The sequence below is a fragment of the Chamaea fasciata genome, unplaced genomic scaffold (assembly GCF_029207755.1).
Source record: "Chamaea fasciata isolate MVZ Bird 193981 ecotype frontalis unplaced genomic scaffold, bChaFas1.0.hap1 SCAF_3, whole genome shotgun sequence".
Classification (NCBI taxonomy): domain Eukaryota; kingdom Metazoa; phylum Chordata; class Aves; order Passeriformes; family Sylviidae; genus Chamaea; species Chamaea fasciata.
This window is the reverse complement of record NW_027094088.1, coordinates 93,957,156-93,970,310: the sequence shown is the minus strand read 5'-3', so window position 1 is coordinate 93,970,310 and position 13,155 is coordinate 93,957,156. Positions and strand designations below refer to the sequence as shown.

General features: G+C 37.7%; 1 protein-coding gene across 2 annotated transcripts in view; it reads left to right on the top strand.

Annotated features, from left to right (window-relative positions):
* The first annotated feature begins 4,292 nt into the window (after positions 1-4,292).
* The window catches only part of DLGAP2 (DLG associated protein 2), a 378,906-nt gene continuing 370,043 nt past the window's right edge, over positions 4,293-13,155 (top strand). The window contains exon 1 of one of the 2 annotated variants that reach the window (XM_066179828.1): positions 4,293-4,343. The gene's annotated coding sequence lies outside the window, so the exon portion shown is untranslated. The remainder of the gene's footprint in view (positions 4,344-13,155) is intronic. The other variant, XM_066179829.1, reaches the window with a different exon arrangement.

Below are 13,155 nucleotides of genomic sequence, written 5' to 3'. Positions count from 1 at the left end.
TCCTTCCATAGAAGATACATGGCACACTTGGTGGCTGACTGTGTCCATGGACCATTTCTTTGCAACATCAGTGCATGAGTAAATCTCACATTCTGGAATCTCTTTTCTTTGAAATTTTATAAATTGATGTGAATTTTTCCAGTATGTTTTTGACACATTTTCTTCTTGAATGTTACCATGTTCTTGCAATCAAAATGCTTCACATGCTAATTGTAATAGTTTTGTGGGGAGGGAGGTTTGGAGCATAGGGGACTCTCCCAGAGGCAGTCCTTGGAAATGGTTGAACACAAGGGCCACAAAAGGACCTGTGTGGCTGGCATGCCTAAAAAGGGGATGTTTTGACTTTCTCATCTTTGGGTTCACTGGATTTCTAGTATGTAAAAAGCAGAAAACTATTGTTTCATCTTGGACCTGAAATTCAAGTTGAACTTCTTTCCTTCTGGCAAGTTTCAAATCGCAGTAAAAATCCTTGTTAAGTTCTGCCTTAAATTTCTCTTATGGAGCACTTGGACTCCTGAGTTGTGGTTCTGCAAATTTGGACCTGTGAAACATTCATTTTCAGTTGACTCAATTTTTAGCAGAAAAAAATGTAAATGGAGGAGGAAAAATAGTATCTAGATCATTTTTGTATGGCTATTTTAGCAACCCGATTATAAGTGGAGTAGAAAGCAAAACAGTTTTATCATTCAGTACCAAAGAGAGGCCTGATCGTCTTTGTGCAGCAGGTCCTTTTAAGTGAGTAGATATCCATTTCACAGAGGCCTTTTTGCACATGAGAATCATTTTGCTTCACATTTCTGCTTCTCTGTAAAGTGGGCTTTTTTTTAGTGGGTTTGAAGTTAATACTTTCCAAACTTAAATTGTTTTTTTAGGAATAAATTCTAGTTCTTGTTATATCACTCTATCATGAAAAAAAAGTTGCATACTGAACACTCAAAGGACTTATCTGTCTTATTTTAAAGAAATTGAAGGAAAGTTTCCAAGCAAACTTAAAAAAATATGATCTTTATTAAACTTAAACCAACCTGGTAGCTACCCTGTGCTACTCTGAGGAGCTGTCTGAATACTTGTATTATGGATGGCTACAGGTTAAGATTTGAACACAGATTATGTCAGCTAGATATTTATATATCTCTAAGCTCAGCAATCTACAATGAAAATAAGTGTTAATACATCCAAAACAATATCCAATCACAACAATCAGTATTTTTTACAGACTTTGAGGATGCTTTCATCTTGGCATCATAAGCAAAGACTATGTTCCTGCTACATGTGACTGTCTATCTGTATATCATTGACCAAAGTTAATTTGCCTACTGTTAGGGAAGCACCTTGATGTGAAGGACATACCACCTGCTGTATTATTTATTTTGTTTCTGCATCTATGAGTCCATTTTTAATTTAGTATTGCAATGCCTTAACTCCCAGCTGAGAGCTTATAAAACAACTGAAGGTTAAATCATCAGTTAATATCATTGAAACATGTTTCTCTTTTGCCTTTCCCCCTCTCTTCCCTGCATGTAAATCCCTCCAGTTGCTCACATATTTTGATTTCTACAGCAGAAACCAGTCCAAGTCTGCTTTGGGTAAAGATTCTCCCTCAAATTGCTCATGTAGGTAAATTTCAAACAAAAGGAAAAAAAAATTAAGGATATTCTATAAAATTAAAGAAAAATCTCTGAGACTGATAAGGCATTTTAGGCATTTTAAGCAGAAAACTGGGTATTACAGCATGCAAATGAATGAAAGGAAAGCAGCAGGAGAAAGGAGAGGCTTGTAGAGAGAAAGGTGACAGTTTTGCTGAGGAATTCTCCTGTCAGTTTCCCTAGGGAGGAGAGGAACAAAGTGGGGAGAAAGTGGGAGGAGAGCAGTGTGAAAAGGCTCTTGGATACCATGGAGATGGGTACAGTGTAAAAATCTGTATACTGTAGATAAGTAAGTGGGAGGTTGATATCAAACTCCTAGCAGCCAGAAACTGACTTTGTGCAGGGTAAACATGTTAAAGGGCTGGGGAGCAGAAAGCATTGTTTAAGACTTTGCCATACTCTTTGTCTACTTAGCACTTAAAGAGTATGAAGGAAAGGGACAAATAAATATTTTTTGTGGTTTTTTTAATGTCTGTTCTTTTATCCATATCCAGTCTACCAGGAAGGGTGAACTATTTTCTAGAGCTTTTTCTTTTTTCCCATTGAAGTTGTCTTCCAATTTCAGACCTGCTTTTTTTTTTTTTCCCTCTACTTTTAATTTCAGTCTTAATTTGATTAACTTGGAACTCATAATAAATTCATAAAGCTTCTTCATCGTTCATGCATGTGGGGAAGAAGATGTGACAGATTCCTGAGGAACTAAATGTTACTTTATGTCTGAGTAAGACAGTATGTTTTTAAAATTCAGTCTTTGTGTTACACTGCTTTGAAAGACTGTCTCAGCTCATTTTAGGATTTCTTTGTTCTCTGCTTCTAATTTTTTATGCTTTCAACGCCTGTAAGACTGCTGTTATTTATATCCATGGCCATAAGGAATATGCTATAGTTTGTACATGTGACATTGTACTTCCAAGAATTATTGGATTTTATTAAATTCTAAAATGTAAGAAACACTGTAGAATGGTGAGTGTGGTTTTCAGAAAATTGATATTTCTGCCATTGATTCTTCCCAAAATACAAGCTGCCTGCTGCCTATGAAACAAGGTAAAGCAAGCTGATTGTTTTGGGGTTTTTTTTAACTTTTTATCCACAAGCTTAGCTTTCGAATAATGCCAAAACAAGTGAATTACTTTTGAAAAAGTTTACATTTAAATGCCGTGCCTTGTGTAAAATTTAGATGAGTTGGATGGGGAGACAGTTCTCATCCCTGCCAGTTGTACCCATTGATTTTTGTTCAGGGAGACTTTCTGGCTGCAGACTGACTCCTGAAGTAATAATGGCAATAAAAGCAATGTTCTGCAATGGCCCTGCCTCTGCATGTGTGCATTCAGGAGGAAGCATGGTGCAGCAAGGTTCTTAAGCCTTTAAATTGTTTTGCTGGAGGACACACAGGCTGAGGTGTTTGTCCTCCTGGGCATTCTGAAAATAAGTATTGGAAAAGTCCTGTGGGGAGGGCTGGGGATGTGTGCCACTGCCACAGGGGCTGTACATGTCTAGGTCTGAGCAGTCTCATCCCTGGCATTCATCTTGGACAAACAGCAATGGCAGTCTTTGGGAAAAACAGAAATATCTCTATTCCCAAAAATATTTTACTTCCTGGATTTTCAGAACTTAATGCCAGCTGTCGTGGTGTTTGGGGTCTCCTTAGAGTTGGAAGCCCAGGATTTCCTGATTGTGGTGGTACTGGCTTGCTGTCTGTAGAAACTAACTGTTTTTTTTCTTTTACCTTTCAAACTTTAAAGGGTGCATGTTCAAGAGTAAATTTGAAGAAGCCATCTTAGAGCATGATTTTTAATTGGCTTTTTCTCTGAAACAGCAAAAGAAAAGCCATTAAACTTTAAGCTACAATTTTACTGATGCTGATATCATTGTCCAGGGTGCAAATTCTAGATTTTAAAGTCAGATTAAAATTAAGTATTGGGTGCTTTAAGTACAGGTTTTTGCTAGTAGGAGTACCAAAGCTGGTTGTCTGCAGCAAAATTGGTGAATTTAATATGTAAACCTGTGAAGAAGGGTGAGGTTCTCCCTGTGGGAAAGGGCCAGTGGTGGTGGTCAGCTTCCGCAGCATTTCTCACTGACCGTCAGAAGCATTGCACCATGGTGGATGTGCTGAACCACAAAATGTGGATCTTCTCTGTCCCCATTCCCCTGAGTTTCCTACTTAAGCTTCTGGAGTTTTATGCTGTCCACTGGAACTGGCTGTGTGGAGAGCAAAATGCTGTGCTCTGGAATTTGGGTCTGAGTGGTTTACAACAAGCTGGATGCCAGAAGCCCAGTGCCACGAGTGCGAAATCAGGGACGGCAGCATCACTGATTGATAACATACTGTCTTTTTAAGATGAGCATGTTTGATTATGGTCTTAGGTTCTTTTAATCAACTTTTGATATTGTAATCAATGGGAGAATGTGAAACTAACTTTACAGGCAGGTAGTAAGCAGATAATTTTGCAAGATTTTTCTGTGTTTGCAGCTCCTGATGAACAGAATTCACTTTTACATCACACGATAGTTAATTTGGATTCAGTCTGAGAGCACAAAGCCTGATCAGATGCAGCAAATGCAGCATTCTGGCAATCTCAGGCTTTTATTCATATGATGTTAAAACATATATATCCATAACACCTGTTTCTTTGTTGCCACAGGTTCTGCCTGGCATACTGCAGAAGCATTGCTGTATTTTACCTGACAGGAACACAGGTAAAATTTTTTCTTAATGAGTTAATATTGTAATATGATTTGGAGAAACACCAACAGAAATTGGATTATATAGAGGTCTTGTTTGCTATTTATAGTCAATGAAATTATCTTATAGGGGGTGTTACCTTGGATGTTTTGTTTAAATTATCTTCTTTCATGTGAAGATTTTATGTATTCTGTTAACATTCTGTAGGTGGCACAGTTGTAGATGTTGCTCTCAGGTCTTGCTTATAAAGTTATTTGTATGAACTTCTGAAGCATTTCTACATTTTTAATTATATAGTTACTATTTTGTCAAGAAAAGCATTTAATATTGGAGTCTGCAGTCTGGTCCTGTTGAATCAAAAGTACAAAAGTACTAAGCATTAAGTCACACGTAGCTCTGACTGCAGATAAATGCTTGCCCTATGCTTATTTTTCAGAGTAGAGGAGTAGACTAAAGGAGTAGACAGAAGCAGTATCACTAACAATACCTTATTGTTGTGCAGGAAGAAACTTAGAGTAATGTGTTTGTGAAAGAACAAAGAAATTGATGAGAATGATAATGGAAGAGAAGAAAGCTATGATTTAATTTTACATCTTGTTATTACAGGAAAAAATAATTTCTTTTAAAACAAGTTTTAAAATCCTCTCAGAAATACTATGAATTGAGTGAAAGTGACTGCATAAGCAACTCTGGGTATGATTTGACAGATTAATTTTAGAGAAGTAGGAAGAAAAATATAGCTTGTTTTTCTATCTCTTCTTAATAGAATATATGTGATTGCTGACATTTCTTAAACCTGCAAACCCATTCCCCCAGTAGGTACCATTAAAATAAACCAGCTTGCTCCTTGGCTTGCTATTCCATGTGTTTCAGGCTCAGTTTGCACTAAAGGTAATTACAGAGAGAAGTTGACAACTGTGTTGAACTGTAGTGGGATTTGTGGTTACCTGCCAATGTTCAAATGAAATTTAAAATCTTATTTCCATTTTAGACTGTGAATGTGATAGAAGTACTCTAGTAAGACAGTTAATATCACACCCCTTTCAGCAAGAATTTGAAAGTTTATAATTAGTAAACAAATTGCAGACAGACTTTGGCCTTCATAATAATTTCAAGGATTTCTGAAATTTGGGGTTGGTGTAATGGCCTCAGCCCAGTCTGTGTGCTCTTTTGCTCATATCTTATGCCTATTTTTTTTTTTTTTTTACTTTTTCTTGTAGTATAGGAACTTGATCCAGATTCCATTGACAAACAAACTCTTCTTAACTTATATAAAAGTGTATCATGTAGGTATCAAAGACAGAGTTACATGAAGTGATGGCCCAGAGCTGGGCAGCAAGACTGAACTTTTATCTGGAGAGGGTGTAATATGCCTTTAAAACCAATATCAAGATAACCATTTACCTAAAATCTCAGTCACCTGCAATAATGCTTTCACTTGGACATAAGAAAGAAAGAAAGAGCTAGCTAGTGTAAAATTTGGTTTTGAAAATTTTGAACTAAGCTCTTTGAAGAGGAAATCTATGTAAGTATGTAATAGCTGCTGTACAACTCAAGCACACATATGTGTGAAAATATCTCTAAGTTCTATTGTGTCTGTGTGACTGCTGAAGTATTTTTTTTTTTTATGCTTACCTACTATATAGTGGGGAATTGCCAGCAGCTTCAAAGTAAATGAAATCTGTGTTCCATTTTCCTCCACTTCTCCCATTTACAGTGTTTAAACACTTGGCAGAGAGGAGAAGGAGAGTTCAGATAGGACATGGGGGATTTTTCACCTCCTTTCTGGAGTAAAGGAATGACTGAATTACAGTTTGATTAACTGCATCTGTTCGAGATAAATGAACCTTCGTCTTGTCAGACTTTAGATCTAGATCAACTAGTCCAAACTAAAACCAAGAAATTCGGTAAATTTGTGTAAATGTATACATCATACATAATCTTTTCCAGCTCCACTCTCAGTAAATGAGCCCAGGAAAATTACTGATTGTATGCTTTAGGTCTGTTTGTGTTCAGCTGTTGACATTTGGAGGAACTGAGCAATGTGCAGGCTTGATGTTGTTCCAAATAAATAGAGAATGATAAGAAGAAATGAACTAGGTGGAGGGATGGGAGAAGAGAGAGGGGAAGAACCACATAATGAGACTGACAAAACCATTAAGGAAAAACGAGATGCTGTATGGAGTAGGATGAGTGAAAGGGAGAAAGGCAGTAGCAGTTTCTTCACTTACAGGAATTCAACAATTGAAGTGTAGGCAGCTTGGTGTTCTTCGGCTCCTCATTCAAGAGTGCCCCCATTACCAGGCTCTTGCATGCAATCAGCACTGGAACTGGACCCCAGGGAAAAAAATGAGCCCTTGGGAATGATGGGGCCAGTGCTGCCAGGCAAACCTTTTGTCTGGCTGCCCTTCAGACCTAAGTTTGATTTTTCCAGAGTATATGCAATTAGCCTGACAAGTAATATATCCCTGATTGCCTGTACTCTAGAAAACTGCACGTCTCACTGTCCCTTCCTACTCTGTGCAGGAGTTTGAAGTGACCACACTTAGTCAGTATTGGTATTCTGTATTTGTAAACTAGAGAAGAGGCCCATGCATGAAAAGATAGGTACATGGGAGCAGTGATCTCTGTCCGGTGGTGTTGGTGTGTTAGTCCTTCTATTGTGAACTGTTATTCTCAGTGCTTATAACTAAGCTATAAAAATATATCCTGCAAAGACTTTCAAAAGGGAACATGAAAAACGTAATTCAGCCATCTCATAGCAATGCAGTTTTGGAAGAAGATACTTATTTAATGAGATTAGGTGTTTCAATGGTTGAAGACTGCCTTTAAAAAGCCTTTACAAATTCTAATTCTCTAAATAAAACACTGAATACAACTTGTAGGTTTCTTGCATTAAGCTTTGCTAACAGGCAGTGATGTTTCAATTTTTAGGTGTTAGTTTTTTTGTGGCTTTCCATTAATGATATTTTCACTACTTAATTAAAAGTTCATATACCATGCACTGGCACAATGTGTGCTTGTTATTGTGTTAGCTGGTATCTAGAAACTGTATTTGTCCCATACTATATTACTCAAGAAGCAAAAGATCCCAGACCAGACACCTTTATTCTACACTCCCATCTTAAATGCAATAACCATACTGTAAAAACTTTATTGATGGCCCTGCTCAGTTTCTTTCCATCTCCTAACGAGACACCAACAACTGAGATGCATTAGGAATTATAAAGTTAATTGGAAGAAAAGCAGCTACATGCTCTGTACATGTGTTAGTAACAAGATCATAGGGGGAAACACTGTGAATGTAGTAATGACCAGGTGGGGAGCAACTTGCTTATTTTCTTGAATTACAACCCTCTCTCTCCAGCTCCAGCTGGGAGAAATAACCCACCCCTTCTGATGGACAGCCACCACCCTCTGTGTGTGTACACATGCAGTCAGCTCATATTCCCTTTATAAATATTTCCCATCCATCCCCCATTACTGGAAAATCTTCAGCCAATTCAGAAGTCCTTACCATTACTGGAGAATTACTTATGTAAACCTTAGGCAGATGCTAAGGCTGTCCTTCCTTCCTCTCTTAGTATGGTTCTTGGATATGGTATTGGATAAGAGAGCTGTTCATGCAGTATGAGCAGTGCCCTTGATTTCTACCCTCAAACTGAAGATAGCCATTAAATGCAATTTGTTTTGGCATTCCTAAACAAAACAAAAAATTGAGGGGTTAAGAATGCTGATTTGAAACAGAGAAGTCAATGTACCCTGCTGTGGGTTGCTTTTTGTTTAAATGTATATTTTTTAAAATTTATTTTTATTTCCCATCTTGCTTGAAATAGGACTCTTCAGGCAGTACATGTGGGTTGTTTAGCTGTAGAAAATTTCATGCAAATAAAAAGAGGGAATATATCTGAAAGCTTATGTTTTTGTGCAGTCTGTGTTTAAGCAGTCTTAGAGCAGAAGAGCGAATTAGTTGGAGTTTGATTTTTGTTTATCCCAGGACTCCCTGTATCTTGATCTAGTACAATAAATGATCCTCAAGGTGTGCACAAACATACTTGGTAAAGTAAAACATAATAGAACTCCTTAACAGAAGGCACTCGGTGTGATTTTTACATTGCTGCAGCTGCTAAATGGACATTCTTTCACTGCAGAGATGCTGATAGCTGTGTGTTTTGTCTGTCTCTGTTGTGCTCTTGATACACAATTATTAGTTTTCAATCATGTGGGGAAATTGCACAAGCAGCTTCTATACTGTCCTTTTCCATTGCAGCTGTGAGTTTGGTATGTGGTGGACTGCAAATTTGGGCTCATTTTCTCCACTGAAGATCCCAAAGGAATGAATCAATAGTCACTAGCAGCTTCTTGGGCTGATCCATTCTTTGATGCTTTAATCTTGAATTTCCCCTCTCATCCTGAAGGAGAACATAGGTACAATAGAGAGCATCTGCAGTTATCTTGCTGACTTGATTCTGATAAATAGCTCTCTTAAACTTTGAGCAACACTCTTAGGAAAAAAAAAGGAAAAAAGACTGATGCTGTCTCAAGTTTCTTCATAACCCATTTTCAGGTCAGCTCTTGTGTGCTGATATTGAACTTGTGCAAGATGTTAAATCCTTCATTATAATCATCCTCTTTTGTCCACTGTGTTGCCAAAAATTGCACTGGAAAAAGCGTGACCAATGTTCTGCTTTCTGCAGAGAGTGAGTAATATCTTCTTGAGAGAGTGGTAATTGCTTTATATACAAAAACAGGAATTTAATAATAACCAGTCTCTTCATTGGGTAAAGTGCAGCCCAAGACAGGAATGCTTCATCCTTTGCTTGTTTGCTTTTCTTCCTGTTGCTTGAAGAGCAAATATTGAACTGGAGAAAAGGTGGTATTAAATAGAATTCCTGCACTAAAATTTACTAAATTGGATAAAGAAGTTAACATAGCTTTTTTTTTTTTTTCCTTTAGCTACAATTGTGTTAGCTTATTAGATTTTAAAAGACAAGTAGAGTGAATTAGTGCTCAAAACCAATGTGTTTCATAACTAGTGAATATGTTACTGCCTTCTAGTTAATTTTTATATGTATGTATATATAATGAAATGCAATTTATATAGATTGAAATGCAATGGATGCTTGTAAGAAGAGTCATCCAGATGACTGGGCTGACAATGCGTGTATATGAACTGTGCAGCAGCCAGTTTGATTCCACAGAAGGAGTTACAGCATAGTGTTCAGAAGCCAAAGTCCTGTTACAAAAATATCTTTACCATATTCACTACCGTATTATCTTCCATCTGAACATTTTGAAGCATTAAATTAATTGTGATGAATTTTTGCCTTGTGCCATTGTGATAAAGAATTTTTTCCTGTCGTATCCTCTTTTATCAAAGAGGAAATCATATTATCAACTGCTGCCACACAAGAATATTCACTGGGGTGATATATCATCTTCTTTAGAAGTTTGTTGCTGAAACTGAAGTTGTCCTTTTGCTTTCAAGATGCAGCTATAGATTTTAGACAGTTCCTGCAGATTTCACCTGCTGTCTGCTTGCTGAGTTAAACATGAGCATTCTCATTCAGCTGTTCAGCTGCAGGCTGCCTGCTGGTACTTTCCAGCCCAGTTTCCATGGAAATGGGAATTAGAGGGGAGAAAATAAAGGAAGAATAAATATTTTCTTAATCTTCTAGTTAATCCGGAAGTTGTCTTACCTTGGTGTCAAGGATGTTTTGCTTTTAGTTAGATAGGCTTATGATGCCAGCTTCTGCAAATTCAAAAATAAATAAAACTCATTGTCAGAGCTGTTACAAGCAATACCTGTTACCATGACTCTGTAGAGGTTTTGGAGATCACCAGAAGAGGATGAGGAAGGAAGAACTGAACTGGACTGTGAAAGAATAAGCTGATGAAAGGATGTGTGGCGATACCCAGTGGCCATTTTAGACGTAGTACTGCTAGATGTCTATCTAGAATAAGGAACTATACACTTTCCATCTCAAACTAGCCAGAAGACTACCTTGTCTTATTGGATCTGTATGTACCTAGGATTGTTCACCTAAATCCACTAAAATCTGGTCTCCACAAGAGCAAAAAGATAGGCAGTTTGGGCTAGACTCATACTTCAAAGGGGCCAGGTCTATTACCTCAAGACCAATAGGACCTCAGACTTCAGTATCAAGACAGTTATAAAACTAATCAACACATGTTAGTCCACTTAAAATAATTGGACAGGCTAGAAGACTCTGGATATGTGTGAGCATAAAAATGTTTTGAGGTTCCAGCTGGCACAGACCTCTATGCCATTCTGCTTGTGGTGTAAAAAGAATGATCATAGCACACAGTGCTGGTGCTTCAGTCTTTGCGTGGTGTCCTAGTTGGTTGCAAGCATAGTACAAAGACCTTTTTTGGAGTTCCTGGTCCTCTACCTACCACTAGCTCATCCAGGGGGATGTTTTTCCACTCTTTTTACTGTTATGAGAACCCTCAGTTTTGCTTCACCCAAAATTACGTAGTCTTAAAACCAAAACACTGAACAAAATACTTCACTGATGTTTAGATTGCATGTTAAATGTTTCAGTATTGATAAAATACATTTCCCTGAAAGGCAAGTGTTGCCTAACCCCCCTGCTCTCGGGACTGGGTATAAACCCTCAGCTGTAACACAGCACTTTCCCAATAGTCTCAGCTCATATATGTGGGGGAAACGGGGACTGAAGAAAGAATTCTGGCTTGGTGAGGCTTAATTCTAGAGGGACATGTGGGCATGCATGTTCGCAGTCTCTTTGCCTAATATTGCAAGAGTCCTGGTAGCTAAAAGTGTGTAGGAAGGAAATTCTCTCCAGAAAATACTATCCCTTTCAAGAAAGCTTACTTGACCTTTACTTCTGAAATGTTTTGTGAAGCATTCCAATGTGTACAGCTCAGCTGCTGAAGGAAGAGAGAAATGTGCATCATCAGACACAGAAACTGCAGGCAGCTCTGATAACCGGCCGTGTTAATAATGTGAGTAAGTCTTGATAAATGAAAGCTGTATGTAGAATGACTGATTCATATATGCCTCAGTTTGGGATTTTTATTTTCTCGTGCTTTCATCTATTTGTGAAACAGTTGCTCAGGCAGTATGTAAATCACGTGGACTGAGGGCCTCTGAGTGTGTGAGTGTACTGTACACTGGCACTCTCTTGCGGAGGAACGTGGTTTTGAAGTTCACTGCTAAAAGGTATGTCTTGGCCAACACAGTGCAGTGTGTGGGTAGAGGTAAAGAGTGTGCAATTGAGCAGAAAGATCAAAATACAGACATTTCTACTCATACACTGAGTAAGGAAAATTGTTAGTATGTTTTTCTGGAGCAACTCTACCTTAACGGCAAGACGCACAGGGAATTCTTATAGGTCTCAGAGGAATATAGCTGTAATGCTGAAGGACATTTGAATTAATTTGTTTTACGTGGGTTCGGTAGACCACACTGATATTTTATTACCCTTAGAGAAATTTGACTGTGGGCCTAAAAAACCTATTCCCTCACTTTTTAAAGCTCTCAGGGGTGCCTACACAAAAGTATCTTCATTCCTCACTTCAGTAGCATCCTGCCTCTCCAAGCAATGTTGAGGCACCTCTGAAGCAAGAACAGACCTCTTGGCTGGCATGCATTAATCATACATAAGTCAGTTGTGAAAAGTATAGAAGAAATAGACATGTTTTATTTGCTACCATTTTTTCAACATTTTAATTATACTTCTTTTTCCTTTAAATTGCAATTTAACTGTGTAAGTACATGGTTATCTTAAAAATACATCAGCTCCTGACCTTTGAAGACACCCAGTCCTGAGAAGAGTAAGTAATCAAAACAGCATTGGAAGTGACTAACAGTCTTTTATTCCAGATTCACATCATTTGTATCACAATCCTCCAATTTGGTGGAAGTTCATCAAGGTTTTAGGTAGCAAAACATTTTTTTTCAGGTTTGTGGGAATAGTGGAATTTATCATGAAAATTTTCTTGAAAAAAATGTAAGTTAGAAAAATTAAGGACGAGGACTCACACTGCTAACTTCTTCAAAGTAATCTGTTTTATACTGAACTCTTGTTTGCTTTATTTTGTCCTTCTTCACCTGCCTCCCACTCCTCCCACCCCTCTTTACTAGAAGAGTGGGAAAGTATGGGGAATCGGGTTCTGTATCTAAGATGCCCACAGTGTTAGATAACTTTTGTTTTCCTAAGATGCTTGAACAATCTTTGCCTGCTCTAAGGCATGTTTCTTAATTTGGAATAGTCTGCCTCATGTTTTGGACTAGTACTTAATTTCCTAGGATAGAATAACACTTTAAAAGAGATGTAGCATGCAAGCAGGTCCATGATTAAAACCATCAGAGCTCTCTTTCTAGTTGTGCATTTTCCAGAAAATTACATCCTCCTTCCACTGATGTACTGGTAGACACTTTTTCCAGATGTACCTTTTTCTTTCAGGACTTTATTAATGTACAGTTTTTCCTGTCCTTCCTAAATCTTCTTGTATTAGCTGGTTGGGTGGGAGTACTAACACATATATTTTGTTATCAAAACATCTGAGCTGTTCATGCTTCCCATTCTACAGTGATATTCTCTATGTTTAAAATTATTTACTTTGCTAGAATGATTTTTTTTTTGTAGTAATGCTGTATGACGTGGTTCTCCTGCCTTTTGGGATACTATAGGAGCTATAAATAACAGCTGTTAATGTCTACAGTCATGCACAACAGGAAGCAATTTAACCACTTGTCTCCTTTCTGTCACAATGGGAAATATCAAACAATCCTGCATCAATAATGCATATGATCCCCAAAGCCTTTAGTGGTGCTTA